This window comes from Protopterus annectens, chromosome 6.part0, assembly GCF_019279795.1.
Source record: "Protopterus annectens isolate FY-2018-M chromosome 6.part0, PAN1.0, whole genome shotgun sequence".
NCBI lineage: Eukaryota > Metazoa > Chordata > Ceratodontiformes > Protopteridae > Protopterus > Protopterus annectens.
In genome coordinates this window covers 757,839,604-757,851,596 of record NC_056737.1, presented here as the reverse complement: position 1 = coordinate 757,851,596, position 11,993 = coordinate 757,839,604, and the positions used below count along the sequence as shown (strand labels likewise).

Genomic DNA, 11,993 nt, shown 5'->3' with positions numbered 1-11,993 from the left:
CTAAGGATGAAGCTACCAGGTAACAGGAAAAGAGGAAGGCCTAAGATAAGGTTTATGGATGTGGTGAGAGAGGACATGCAGGTGGTTGGTGTGACAGAGCGAGATGCAGAGGACAGGAAGAAATGGAAACAGTAGATCTGCTGTGGCGACCCCTAACGGGAACAGCCGAAAGAAGATGATGATGATGATGATGATGTAGCAAGAACTATACAAGTACGGATAGTTATATTTTATCTTTGGCCTTACACTTACTGTGTTTAAACACATGTTAAACAAACAGTGCCATTTTCCTTATCTATTTATTGACAAAATCAGCCTGCTTTAGGGGTGACCCAGAAGCGCCATCATTAAGTGACTTGCTCAGAGTCATATGGCAGGCAAAGCGAGGTGGAAGGAATCAAACCCTGTAGCCTTGACTACAGGAATCAACTTTTTTACAGCTCAGAGCCTCAGTCTTCTGTGCTAACCTCTAGACAATAAATTAAAAGCTTGAGATATGTAGGGTGCAGTTTCAACCCTCCAGAGTTCACACTGCAAGTCCATTGCACAACCACTACAAAATGTACAGCTTAAGGTTTACATGCAGTCATTGTCTCGTACATGATTGAAGCAAAATACAGGCAGCACAATTCCAGTGATGTTAACCAGAGTGACATATTTAGCCACTGCATTCATAATGTTGGAGACAGTGTGTACACTCCCAGACTCTATTAGTATAGAAGCATGCATCCTGCTAGCTGGGTTCTACTTCTGTGAGTGTTATATGCCTAGTTTACCTGCTCATGATATGCACCCTGCAAATATCTATGACATAGTAAGATATCATGAAGTATGGACTAAGGTCACAGTAAAACAGGGAAGACCTTCACATTGTCTGAAAACAGACACAAATAATTACATTTGTTATGGCCCGCAGTTTAGTCTTATAATGTCTTTTATATTATGGGATGTCTTTTATATTATGGGTAGATTTGTTTGAGTGCCCTTTTACGATATATATAGGGAGTGAACAGAGTACAGCAGGAGAAATTTATGTACATTTCAGATGAAAAAGAAGTAATTATACTGATCAGGGCCTAGCATTTTGTTGACCTTTACAAAGTGGAATTACTCAAAAGAAAAAGTATGTTAAGTCATTAGTGTTCACAGAAACGAATTTCAGAGGCAAATATAAAAAGGCAGATAATATGCTGGAAGCAAAGCCCATGGATTTTATTTTACTTTACTAAAGAAGTTTGTACACAGATACTTTTTGAGGTATGCGCACTCAATGCACCCACCTTTACAGGTCCGTCTGTATCACAAGGTATTATCTCTGGATATTCATTGGGTGCACACTATGCATATAAAATCACTTTCATAATCACAATTGGCTTATTATTTAACCCTTTATGAAAGCCTTATTGTATGTTTACATTGAAAATCTGACTGCTCTGCTTATTCAGAAGATAGTGATGACACATCGTCACTTCTTTTTCGTCAGAAGTAGTTCACTGTATTTTACGTGCTTTTATTATTGCACGCTTGTCTTGTTACTTTTACACAGTAGTTCTGTTTTATACTGCTAGCCACACTTTGCAGAGAATTCCTGATATAGCCATGAGCCGAATGAAGATTAGCTTCAGTTTTCTTATTCGCTGTTAAGAGATTTTTTTCATATCTTCACATTTATGAACCTACAAAGAAAATATTAACATGAGTTGCAAACAAAGAAACATTTCAATATCAGATCAGATCAGACAAGACAGTTTTCCAGAGTATCAAAATATGTTCAGAACTGTAGTGATATGCAAAAAAAGAGTAACATTTATTTATTTATTTGTGCATTTATTTATTTATTTAAGTATTAGACAAGGATAAGTCATGGTGTCATTTTATTTTAAATCAAGCATATCAATGTATTCTTGGAAGCTAGCAAAATAATATTTTGTTTAGCAATATAGCAGTTCTACTATATGAATAAATAGCTGCTGCTTTGATCAGAGGCTTTTCTATTGGGATTACATGTCGTAATACCCTTCAGATTCTCATTCACCTGAGCTAACTGGCATATTGGTATCAAGGCAATAATAAAATAATGTACTTCACTGCACATCAAATACAGTGACCTTTTAACAGAAACAAATACAGAGTACATATCACATAAAATGGCTTTTTACAAACAGGCACAAATACTAAGATGTACAAAGTTGCAGTAGATATATCAGATGTAATCAAACCCTGTGATAACTACAGCTTACTGTAAAATGATTGTAAGAAACTTACTGAAATGTAAGGTATTAGCTTCCTTTGACCTTGCTTTTTTTCATAACTGATGTATAAAATAGCCAGGCATTTTTATAATATCTGACATAAATTATGAAAGTACAACCAGAAAGTTGAAATGTGCTGCTGTTAAATGTAATTTTTTCTACACTTATTGCTTCAAATTATGGATCATGGTTCATGTCAATTTAAATCTTACAATATTGTCAAAAATATACTGTTAACCATATCTACGCACCACACAATAGTTCATCCTTGTGGAGGTCAAGGGTGAATGCCAGCTTCATACTTGAAGTATTGGCAATGATAATTTTAGTGTAAATGCAGCAAAAAAAGACATCAGAAAAAAAAGTCAATAACCTTCTTAATGTTCTTGACTGTTGCAGCTAATTGCTACTCATCTCTTTGTTATTTGTACATCGTGCTGCTATGTTAGCAGCAGTTCAAGCAGCAGTAATGTAATGAATAATACTACGATGTGCAATGAAAATATTCCTCATATAGAATTATTGTTTTGACATCAGCTTCATGTCTAGTTGGCTCATCCTCAACCTTTGCACTATTAATTAAGAATAGAAATGCTTCTTAATGATTCCGTACAAAATGGCACTTTTCAAGAAACTAAAACAATGAAAACTGCTTTCACCCAAGCAATTTTCCCCCTTCCCATCCCAGCAATCTAGCCCCTTCCTCCCTCCCTATAATTTCTCATTTATTTCTGTACTGGCTGTTCATAGCAGCGTCAGCAGCTGTTGCAAGAAATGAATGAAAATAAGCTGTCATCCATCGGTGGTCCAGCTGTTTTATTTCCCCACGCCATGCCCTGACCTGCTTCAAGCCTTGCTTGCAGTGATGACAGTGCAGATCTTTGTCCTTGGACACACAGTCAGCACAATCCTCATAGCTGAAGCTTGAGCTAGAGTCTTGATCTCCACCACGATCTGTCACCCTAGATGGTGTGTCACCCTAGATGGGAATCCCCTTCCTTCTCCTGTAATGAATGGGTGGTCCAGCAAAATGACTCATATTTCCATCCACCCAGCCAACTCCTCAGGCTCCAGGTTAGCTAATTCAGCCCACCTGCCCTTAGTCCCTTGGTTACATTTGTTGTGATCTGCATAAATTGCATGAAGAACAAACTCTGGCCCTGCAATCCTATGTGTAGGGCCACACTCCCTACAGTCCTTATACTCTGTTCTAATACAACTTAAAGTTTGGGCTCACATAGCCTTAGAATAAAAAAAGTAATAACTGGTTACTCTGCAAAAACAAGTACTTCTCCTATTATCTGCCATGTACCACAAGCCACTGAATTTGTCCGGATTTAGTTTCCAAAGGACTGGAGGAAGTAGAAATCACAAGCAATAAAAGTTCTTACATGCAGTTTACAGTGTCAAACTGTGAGGTCAGCCAAGAGCTAGAAATACATGGGCCATTAATGTAGGAGATTAGTTTTGATGTTGTTGCTCAGTATAAAAAGTCTGTACCACATTCATTCAAGTTTCATAGCCCAAGGTGCTAAATGTATTTTGTTACAAATCATTCAACCTAGAATCAGTTTGTTTGTTTGTGTTCAGTCATATACTGTTCTGTTCTGCAGGATAATATCCTCATGGAAAAAGAACAAGAAAATATATTGAGGTCTGTTGATGTTTATTCTTTTGCTGGGATAAGTGACCTTGGAGTGAGAATAATAAAGGAATGGTGACTTGAGACAAAGGTCCCCATGCTCTCTGCAAAAAAAAGCTTTTTAGTTATACCTGTTTCATTACCTCAGAAAGCCTTGTACTCACAATCTCAGGCACATGTTTTATATAAAAATGTGTACTTGAAAAGTTCCAGGGATTTGTGAACTGTGGTCTGAAGCTTTGAGGATTGCCATATGATCTCAAAAGAAATGAAACTAAACAAAACAGAGCTGCCTAAAGCTATGGCATCCCTCAAGCAATATTTCCCTTAATAAGATGAAGGCACAATGTATTTGGTATAACAAACCAGACTGTAGTGCAACAGATTCAACATTGGCTAAACTAGTTAAGATACATAAAATAAACATACAGTCTGACATAAAATAAACACTGTAGTAATTACTGAAGCATTTTCGTTGTGTTTAAAGACTAACAGTTTTAAGCAATTCCTAAATAAGATGTGCAGTGTTTAAAAAGTACTTCCTCTGTCCACTGCTTACCTTAAAGTGGATGGTGACAATGTTGTTCTTAATTCAGGAAATGATTTGGAAAGTCGTCTGGCAGCCTGATCTCATAACCAGAACTTCAGGATCATAGATCCAAAAGGCAAACATCCATCAGTAGTTGCTGTCACAGGGAAGACTTGCAATAGCCTGGGATTCTGTTTTTGACTTACATTGCTGCATCCTGATTCACACAGATGCCAAGTGTTAGATGGCCATTGGTCAAAAGCAGACCAAGAGCCAAACCCATAAAATATGACTTATGAATTTTAATGAACCATCTGAAGAGGCCATCGCCTACTGGGCCATTAATGGCTCTGTTGTTTGGCTCTGTATTATAATTCCAAGATTTCTAAGTGCGAGTTTCAGAATTATGAAGGAATAACTATAAAAAAGTGGAACAGTGAATGACAAACATTGTTGTTCTCCTCTAAAGTTTTTTTTTCTGGGGGCAAAACCTTCCTGCAACCACATAGCAAGCTCCCCACCCCCCAAACTTACGTATGTCCTCATTTTTTAACAAACTTCCAAAGCGTAATGACTGGTTTCTGATCCTGGAACAAGATGGTCCTGCAGATTTGGATATAAAATATATGAGAGGATTTAGGGAACAAAGAAGAAAGTCCAGGGGTAATCAAGATAGCAGCAGACAGCTTTTTGTCTATATAAATTAGACTTTTTTCATTAGTAGTAGAACTTAGAAGGTCACTGATTTTTATTTTATGTTAATTACTTGGTTATTTATATGAACAAGTTATAAAAATGTCCAGGTACTTAAACTATGATATGCTTTCAAATCTTCAACTCTGGTAATTTAAAGATCAGGTTTATATATATATATATATGTATATGATGTATATATATCCATTTGGGGCTAATTTCATTTTTTAGCAGTTCAATGAACATTACAATCACCTTGAAGAGTTGTATCAGAATTAAGTCACACCCTCCAAGATGCACACAAAGTATCCTGAAAAGGTTCAGTAGTAGGGATTTACTAACTATACTGACTGGTTGAAGGAAAAGTCTAATACAAGAAATGATGAAAAGATGAAAGGTCGAGGAGCCTATGGTGTTACCCAACACAATGATTGAATAAGTGCTAGTAAACTAAAAGCTAGTTGAGATTTAGTATATGACTTACTAGTGAACTATTTCATGGTTCAGGAAGCAGGGATGGCAAGACATTGCTCAAATTGTTGCTATCAAGACCAGACAAATGGTGAGCTTGACTGATGTCATTGTTGAAAGGTAGAACAGATAGTTTGTGAAACTCCCGAATCAAATGAATATGCCTTCCCTTGAGCTAGGCAATATCATAAGCAGTCAAAGGGACTGGATCGATTTTTGTAGATATGGTCACTATGAAAAACAAATGTTCTGAATTTTACAAAACTATTGGGAGTGGGTGAGAGATGACCAGAAATGCTGATGGGGCTGTACAAAGTTGGAGTGTCATGGCTAACATTCCTTTTCAATGTTGGGCAAAGAGCTAGAGTACCAGCATGGCAATGGCAAGTTGGGGTAATGGTCCATATTTTTATAATAAGGAAATAGGGGGTCATTTCCAGTAACTGAGGGATCATGGTCCTTAAATTGTGGTGCTTCAAATGAAACTTCATTTGGTAGTTGAGTTTCTGATTTGGGAGAACCATTGTGGATTCCATCCTAGCTGTGGAACAGTAAATCAACTCTTTGTCCTAGCAGAGATATCAGTGAGTTTATGGAAGTTTCTAGAATTATCTCCATATGTTGTGTCAACCTGGCGAAGGAATGTAGTCAAATATTTCAGAATGAATTGCTGGAAGTACTACAGCAACATGGTGTCATTTTCTTGATGCATTTGAGGAGTAAGTACTAGGTCTTCATACTCAGTGTTATGCCAGGAATGTTCAACCTAGGTATAGGTCATTTAATGGACTGTCACATACCTGAATGCTTTTTACTGATGCAAAGTAACCTAAAATAAACAAAAGTGATACATAAATAGTTGAAATACAGCTTTATTGCAACTTAGTAAAGCATGCTATAGACATAAAAAATGTATTTTAGTGGGAACCAGGGCCTCTTATATTCTTTAGTACAGGAGACTACATAACCTGCACAATTAAATCCAATTCACTTACCCCTGGGGGGAATGTTATTTTCCCTAATGCAATGAGAAGTGGCGTAACTTAATTTAATTAGTTCATAAGCACATTCTGTCAAAGAAGAGACATAGACAAGCTTCTAATGATCTTGTTCTTATTACTGCAAGGCTCTATATTTCACACCAACACTTACCACAATTTAAGGACACATTAATGTAAAAAAATATAACATTTGCCACTGCAATAAATGACATCAGAAAATTAGACCAATTGCCTTACCCAAAATATGAGAATTTTAAAAACGAAATTTTTGACCGAGCTGTAATGAGCATATGCACCATTGCAAACAGTCACCTTAGGATTGACTAGACATTTCATTCTAAATTTCTTTGGCCCCATTTCCAAAAGACATGCCCTCAGTCACAGTGTATGTGACCACTTACACAGCGACCAGGTGTTTTGAAATCTGGTCCCCATAGTAAGCCTGTTTATAGCCTTACAACAAAGTAAGTCACTTACATTGAGAGCAGATTTCTCAGAATCAGGGCAGACTTACACTGAAAGCAACTCTTTTGGAATCTGGTCTTTTACGTAAGTTTTAAACTAAAGTCATGAAAATAATGCGTATCCCACTTACACGGTCAAATCTGGAAAAAATAGGCAATTTTTTATTTGCTTGTGCTCTGTTTCTTACCTCACTTGTACTATTATTCATGTTCTCTCCCTTCAGAACTTCTGGTTATTTTCAAGCATAAGTAAAATGACTTTGAACTACTTCATAAGGATGAAGCAAGTTTTGTATATTTTTAGACCTGGTGCTAGATTCAGAACCATTCCCTCATAGTGCAACTCAATTAATCTGGTACAAAATTTAAATGCAAAGCAACATTATGCTGAAGTAAATAACTCACACAGAATAAGTCCAAGTTTTGTTTTGTTTTTTTTTTTTTTACCTATAATATCTCTTTCCAAAATGCATGCGACATTTTTGGTCTTTGTGGAGTATTATTAAACTTGTTTGATCGAAATTGTTCTTATACATGTTCTGTACAGGTTTGCACATTCCAAAGTGCTATAAGCAATCTAAGCAAATGTAACACTATCCAAATGTGATAATATTATAAATTCTTAATTCATCCTACCCCTGCTCAGAAAAATATGAAACAACATGGCATTGAACAATAGTGGAAAACAAATAAACAAATATATATTATATGTTTATGCATATTCACACTTGTATCTATGTGTATCATATATGTGTGTGTGTGTGTGTGTGTGTGTGTGTGTGTGTGTGTGTGTGTGTGTGTATATATATAATATATATATTATATATATATTTGAGTGCGCACACACACACACACACACACATATCTATATATATATATATATATATATATATATATATATATATATATATATATATATATATATATGGATCTACGTTTTTAAATCGAAAGTATAGTTCATCGAACAGTACTTCCTTGAACTTACTTCCACGAAAGTGCATTCCATTGAAAATGCACTTTCACAGAATAAAAATACAAAAACTAACTAAAAAAGTAAAATAACACACTAAACATTGTTATTCAGGGGGGGCAAGCTTCCCTGCACCCCCCTACTTTAATATTCTTGCTCCAAAATTGCACTACAGTGGGGAAAAGGGAATATTATACTACGATCTCAACAAAACTTTCCTTAATTGTACATCAACAGTATAAGTTGATCTACAACTACGGCAACATGCAAACAGCATGTTTTTCTTTTTATTTGTTTACTTTAGCAAAAGTGCATGTTCGACAAAATGCACTTTTGCTAAAGTAATTTCGACAAAGTACGGTTCGATGAACCGTACTGTTGATAAAACAAATAGGACCCATATATATATATATATGTATATATATATATATATATATATATATATATATATATATATATATATATATATATATATGGGTCTACTTTTTCTTATTGAAAGCTCATCCTTTTGAAAAGAAAAAGTGCAAATCCATTTACACAGAAGTGCACTTAAATAAAAGTGCACTTTCGCAACTACCAGATCACGCTACCGTGAGGATAAGGGGATATACCTGTTTCCCCACTGTAGTGCGATCTCTGAGTTAGCATATATAAAGTAGCAGAGGTGTGGGGGGAGCAGGGTGACTTGCCATCCTGCAAAAATTTCTTTGTAGTGTGGCTTTTTGTAATTTTAATGGTTCGTTGAACCTTTTCTTGTGAAAGTGCACTTTCATTTAAGAGCACTTTCTCGTAACTGGGCTTGTACTTTTTCTTTTCAAAAAGATGAGCTTTCGATTAGAAAAAGTAGACCCATATATGTATATATATATATATATATATGTGTGTGTGTGTGTGTGTGTGTGTGTGTGTATGTGTGTGTGTGTGTGTGTGTTTGGGTGTGTGTGTGTGCGGGCATAGGGTGCAGCAGTTAGCATTGTCAACTCACAGTAAGAGGTTCCCTGGTTAGATTCTCAGCTTTGGTGCCTTCTGTGCAGAGTCTGCATGTCCTCCCTGTGTTTGCTTGGGTTTTCTCCAGGTACTCTGGTTTTCTCCCACATTCCAAAGACATGCAGTAGGTGGACTGGACACTCTAAACTGGCCCTAGGTGTGATTGTGTGTACGAGCATGTAGTACAGATAAACTACCATAGCAAGGCTAGCCACCCGGAGGGTGAACTTTGGCTCTAGATGATTGTCACGGTCGAAGTGACACCCCAACCCCATGTGCAAAAATGGGAAAAGGGTTGAGAATGGATGGATATATATGCATATATAAAATATCTCTTTATCCATATATATATCGATAAGCAGATATATAACCACAGACCTCTCCGAACACTGAGCATCGTGGGGAAATTGCAAATTACCTCTTAAAGACATAGAAATGTTCCACTGGCATCTAAACATACAATGACCTGTTATTTATTTTTATAAGTCTTTTGCATTCAGGCCAATAAATCCAGACTCCACTACTCCATTACTGTGAACATGACATTATTCACTTATACCCTCATCAAAGGTGGTTTGTAGTTGTTTTTCTCATTTGGTGACTTGCTTTGTCAAGGTCAAGGCTTTTCTGTTTTGGTCCTATATAGGCCTTTCCATTTTGGTCCTCTATACATTTTCTGTGGGGCTTTTTTGCATTTTTGAAAGTAATTTTTCACCCATGCTCCCTGGTTCTGATTCTGTATTAATTTATTGTGCTTTTTTTTTCTTTCTTTTTTGTTTGAAACCTGTTTTGGACCCAGTCTTACTGCAAAGGAAATCAGGGTTTTCATAAGCTGAGTGTTTCACAGAATAGTTAAAATTTTCACTTTTGCTGTACTGATGGGGCCCAAAAGGCAAAACATGTCATATTAACTGGTAACCTACGGGTAGGCGGAGACTGAATTCTCAAATATCATTTGTTCGAAATTCAACCTGCTGAGGATTGGAGTTCCTCCTTAGGAAATCACTGTTTGCAGTAATGCACTTTTCAGGGGTAATTTCCCTATTTACTGAATTGGTATGACTGTGGAGTTGGTATATATAAGTTTGGTGGTGTGGGGGCTTGCTTTCCACATTGGGATGGTACAGGGGGCTTTCCTCCTTCAAAAGGCTTAATAAAGGTTGCCTGAATACAATTACATCTGTTAAAGCTGGCTTTCAGAATGTATATATATATATATATATATATATATATATATATATATATATAGATATATATGTGTGTGTGTGTGTGTGTGTGTGTGTGTGTGTATATATATATATATATATATATATGTATATATATATATATATATATATATATATCTGTATATATTTTTTTTATACAGAGAAAGATTTTTTTCTGTATGACGCTACCATATATTACAAAAAGTAAAAGAACAAGTGAAAAATGCCAGAAATTCTTATTCACAGAAACAGAGTTTGCTTCCATTATTTGCCTGTTTCGCTGGACTGCACTGGGCATACTTGCATCTCATCTATTCCGTCATGTCATAATATCTTGCTTACATAGCAAGTGACAACACTGGCAAGACATTAAAAACACAGAATTTGACAGATTGATTTTTGCTGAGGAATGTGTTTGCCATGATTTTTAAATATAAAGTAAATATAAAGTTCACAGTCTATTCTAAATAAATGTGTGGATGTTTGTAGCACAACAATTTTGCAAACCACAAAGATTCATTCCTTATTCAGTGTTAACAAGAAAATAAAGTGCACTTTAATAAAGTGCATATTATTTTTAGGAGCTGATGGAATAATACATAATTGAACTACTTACATCCTTAGCTAATATGAATTAAACACTCATATATTTGAAAATGTAATGGTGAATGGAAAATTTAATGGAAAATTTAATAATAGTGGACTATGATGTTTGCAGATGACATTGTGATCTGTAGTGAGAGTAGGGAACAGATGGAGGAGACCCTGGAGAGATGGAGATATGCTCTAGAGAGAAGAGGAATGAAGGTCAGCAGGACTAAGACAGAATATATGTGTGTGAATGAGAGGGAGGATAGAGGAATGGTGAGGATGCAAGGAGTAGAGGTGGCGAAGGTGAATGAGTTTAAGTACTTGGGATCAACAGTTCAGAGTAATGGTGAGTGCTGAAGAGAGGTGAAGAAGAGAGTACAGGCAGGATGTATTGGGTGGAGAAGAGTGTCAGGAGTGATTTGTGACAGACGAGTACCAGTAAGAGTGAAAGGGAAGGTCTACAAGAGGGCAGTGAGACCAGCTATGTTATATGGGTTGGAGACAGTGGCATTGACAAAAAGGCAGGAGTTAGAGCTGAAGAGTTAAAGATGTTAAGATTTGCACTGGGTGTGATGAGGGTGGACAGGATTAGGAATAAATATGTTAGAGGGTCAGCCCAGTTTGGAAGGTTTGGAGACAAAGCCAGAGAGGCAAGATTATGTTGGTTTGGACATGTGCTGAGGAGGGATGCTGAGTATATTGGGAAAAATATGCTAAGGATGAAGCTACCAGGTAACAGGAAAAGAGGAAGGCCTAAGTTAAGGTTTATAGATGTGGTGAGAAAGGACATGCAGGTGGCTGGTGTGACAGAGCAAGATGCAGATGACAGGAAGAAATGGAAACAGATGATCTGCTGTGGCGACCCCTAATGAGAACAGCCGAAAGAAGATGATGATGATATTTGAAAATGTAATAACAAATAAAAGCATCAGAGCATATTTGACTGCAATATCTGATTATGTTCTAAAAAGTCATGTTTAAGTGTATATGTAATACAGATGTGGTATTTAAATAAATGATCAGAATGTAATTTTTCTAAATATTGTAGCATTTGTCTTTACAATAATAAGCAGAAATGTGGTTGAAAATATTTATCCTTCTATATAAACTGTCTGAAAACATCCAATTATTCAGCTGCTACATTTTAACAAATGCAGTTATAACTGTATCTGATTTTCAGTCCTTTTG

The 11,993-nt window shown here is 36.2% G+C and overlaps 1 long non-coding RNA gene across 1 annotated transcript in view; it reads right to left on the bottom strand.

Annotated features, from left to right (window-relative positions):
- Window positions 1-1,190: 1,190 nt before the first annotated feature.
- The window catches only part of LOC122804519, a 185,820-nt gene continuing 175,017 nt past the window's right edge, over window positions 1,191-11,993 (bottom strand). The window contains exon 2 of the long non-coding RNA XR_006365226.1: window positions 1,191-1,676. This is a non-coding gene — a long non-coding RNA (uncharacterized LOC122804519). The remainder of the gene's footprint in view (window positions 1,677-11,993) is intronic.